This window comes from Rhinopithecus roxellana, chromosome 1 (genome assembly GCF_007565055.1).
Source record: "Rhinopithecus roxellana isolate Shanxi Qingling chromosome 1, ASM756505v1, whole genome shotgun sequence".
Classification (NCBI taxonomy): Eukaryota; Metazoa; Chordata; class Mammalia; order Primates; family Cercopithecidae; genus Rhinopithecus; species Rhinopithecus roxellana.
In genome coordinates this window covers 187,819,038-187,822,753 of record NC_044549.1, presented here as the reverse complement: position 1 = coordinate 187,822,753, position 3,716 = coordinate 187,819,038, and the positions used below count along the sequence as shown (strand labels likewise).

At 43.5% G+C, this 3,716-nt stretch overlaps 1 pseudogene; it reads right to left on the bottom strand.

Annotated features, from left to right (window-relative positions):
* Positions 1–2,360: 2,360 nt before the first annotated feature.
* Positions 2,361–3,487, bottom strand: LOC104656882 (annotated as a pseudogene).
* Positions 3,488–3,716: the final 229 nt, after the last annotated feature.

The following is a 3,716-nucleotide window of genomic DNA, read 5'->3' as shown; positions in this document are numbered from 1 at the left end:
AAGTTAGAAGCACCAAATGCCCCAGAAGGCAGGGATTAAGACTAAAAGCAGGAGAGTCAATAAAATATTTATAAAAGAAACAAAGGCCAAGCACAGTATTGACCTGTAATCCCAGCACGTTGGGAAGCCAAGGCAGGTTGACTGCTTGAGGCCAGGAGTTCAAGCCCAGCCTGGCAAACATGGCAAAACCCCATATCTACTAAAACTACAAAAATTAGCCAGGCATGGTGGTGCATGCCTGTAATCCCAGCTACTCAGGAGGCTGAGACACAAAATTCGCTTGAACCTGGGAGGCAGAGGTTGCAGTGAGCTGAGATTGTGCCACTGCACTCCAGCCTAAGCACAGAGCAAGACTCTGTCTTAAATAAATAAATAAATAAATAAATAAATAAATAAAATAAAATTCCAGATTTTTACCTCTGTCCCATCAAAAAAATTGACTATGCCTGCCTAACTCTATCAAAACTACAGATTTACTTTCTAGGAAATTATTCCAGTGGACTTCTATAGTCTAAGACACCAAGCATAGCACAGCCTCCATTAGGTTGAGATGCAACCTAAACAGAAGGACTACTGTAAGAGGATGAAGGGCTCCAGGATGATAACTTCAAAAGAAAAAAAAGTCTTATTCAATGTACTTGATTCTAGTCAAAGAGGTGTATTAAGTTGAAACACATAAAATTGAAAATATTCAACTATTTTGGGCCTACTAAAACTACCAATCTACCAATTTCAAGCAAACAAAAACCTGAGGCTATTGTTAACTCCAGGAAAAACAAAGAGTTGACAGGAATGGAAATCTAATCACAGTAAATTATTCAGCTCAACTATAAATAACATTTAAATAGTCAAAATAATATAAACACTGAATGTTGACCAACCCAAAAATTAAATAATACATATAGAGAGCCAATAGAAGGCATAAGTATATATATGGGAGAGGAAGGAGGAACTATTATAAAAGAGGTAAATCTTCAATATCCATTGACAGAAGTCAATAGAAAATATCTAAAATTGATATAATAAAGAAAAGTAGCCGGGCGCGGTGGCTCAAGCCTGTAATCCCAGCACTTTGGGAGGCCGAGACGGGCGGATCACGAGGTCAGGAGATCAAGACCATCCTGGCTAACACGGTGAAACCCCGTCTCTACTAAAAATACAAAAAACTAGCCGGGCGAGGTGGCGGGCGCCTGTAGTCCCAGCTACTTGGGAGGCTGAGGCAGGAGAATGGCGTAAACCCGGGAGGCGGAGCTTGCAGTGAGCTGAGATCCGGCCATTGCACTCCAGCCTGGGCGACAGAGCGAGACTCTGTCTCAACAAAAAATAAAATAAAATAAAGAAAAGTAATATAAACATATTATTTAGAAGTTGGAGATAAATGCCAGAGAAACAGCTAAGAGAAGTGAAAACAGTTGTTTCTGGAAAGCATGAACTCAGTGAGTAGAAGTGCGATGAAGGACTTCTACTTTATTATAAGCCTTATATACTTTGACTTTTGTAATAACTGTATGCATTGTTTGGGGGAAAATAAAAATATTTTTAAAGTATAATACAGAAAGCTAAAAAGCAAACAGGAAACTGAGGGAAATATTTCATTTTTTTTCTTTTTTCCTTTTTTTTTTTAACAGCAGCACTTTTATTTCTACTTACACAATGATGTATTGCTGGGGCCTGATATTCTCACATAACAGTAGAAAACTAAAATTTGTTGTCATCTCTTTAAATAATCCAGAATTGCATACAAAAAAAAAAAACTTACATAAATTAAAAGGATAAATACATTTACAGGTGTAAATGCAAACTACTTCCAACTCAAGGCAAGTAACAGTCCATGGTGTTCTGGCAGGAAAACATCAGCTAAGAAGGAAACTGGGTCATATGGCTTAGACTTTTCCAACCCTGACAGACCAGCAGGACAGAAACAATTGGTTCAGGAGCCCATGCGAGCCTCTAGAGAAATCCCAAAACACTCAGCCCTGACACATTAATACCATGCACAGATCGGAGACTGCTGGCCATGCAGACTCAACAAGCTACAGACTTGTCTTCCACAAGCACATTCTTATCTCAGCCATGAAGTGACCAAACCATATGTATGTACTAAGGGTTGAAATGAAAGAGAATGTACAGGGTATTAAACAAATACCAAGGGGAACACTTAACTTGAATACAAGGTCAAAAAAAATCAGCAACTTCTACAATCCAGGGCTGATATCAGACACAAGTTTCAAGGACTATTTCTTTGCGAAGGCTATTCCAGTTTTGTGAGGCTAGCATGAGGTGTATGCATTTGCCAAGGGCAAATTTATACTTCTGAATTAACCCATGCAGCAAATGCTACACATCTACTTGCAGTCCATTTAGAAGCATTTGTGGTGGACGATGGAGGGGCCCAACTCATCATACTCCTGCTTGCTAATCCACATCTGCTGGAAGGTGGACAGTGAGGCCAGGATGGAGCTACTGATCCACACTAAGTACTTGCACTCTGGGGGCATGATGATCTTGATCTTCATAGTCCTGGGTGCCAGGGCAGTGATCTCCTTCTGCATCCTGGTGGCAATGCCCAGATACATGGTGGTGCCACTGGACAGCACCGTTTTGGCATACAGGTCTTTGCGGATGTCCACGTCATATTTCATGATGGAGTTGAAGGTGGTCTCGTGGATGCCGCAAGTTTCCATGCCCAGGAAAGCTGAAACAGCACCTCCAGATACCAGAACCACTCATTGCTGATGGGGATGACCTGGGCATCAGGCACCTCCTAGCTCTTCTCCAGGGAGGAGGAGGATGCACCAGTGGTCATCTTGTGCTCAAAGTCCAGGGAGACATTGCACAGCTTCTTCTCGATGTCACGCATTATCTCCTGCTCAGCCATGGTGGTGAAACTGTAGGTGCACTCGGTGAGGATCTTCATGAAGTAATCAGTCAGGTCCCAGCCAGCCAGGTCCAGATGCAGGATGGTGTGGAGGAGGGCATAGCCCTCATAGATGGGTACCATGTGGGTGACCCCATCACCAGAGTCCATGGCAATGCCATTGGTGCGCCCAGAGGCGTAAAGGGACAGCACAGCCTGGATGGCCATGTACATGGCCAGGGTGTTGACGATCTCAAACATGATCTTAGTCATCTTCTCTCAGTTGGCCTTGGGGTTTGGGGGTGCCTTGGTCAGCAGCACCAGGTACTCCTCTGGGGCCACATGCAACTTGTTGTAGAAGGTGTGGTGCCAGATCTTCTCCATGTTGTCCCACCCCATTGGTGACGATGTCTTGTTTGATGGGGTACTTCAGGGTCAGGATGCCGTGCTTAGTCTAGGCCTCATCACCCACATAGGAATCCTTCTGGCCCATGCCCACCATCACACCATGGTGCCGGGGGCACCCAACAATGGAGGGGAACATGGCTCAGGAAGCACTACCCCAGCAAAGCCAGCTTTGCACATGCTGGAGCCATTGTCAATGAAGACCACAGCAATTTCTTCTTCCATTGTGACTGGCAGAGGAGGAGGGTGGTGGAGTGGTGGGAGAGCAGAGTGTGTGGGCTGGCGGCTGTGACTGAGACCCTGAGGGAAATATTTCTAACAGTTATACAATAAGATGAATTTCCTCAATTGTATTAGTCTGTTCTCATATTGCTATATAAAGAACTACCTGAGACTGGACAATTTATAAATAAAAGAGGTTTAATTGGCTCATAGTTCTACAGACTGTACAGGA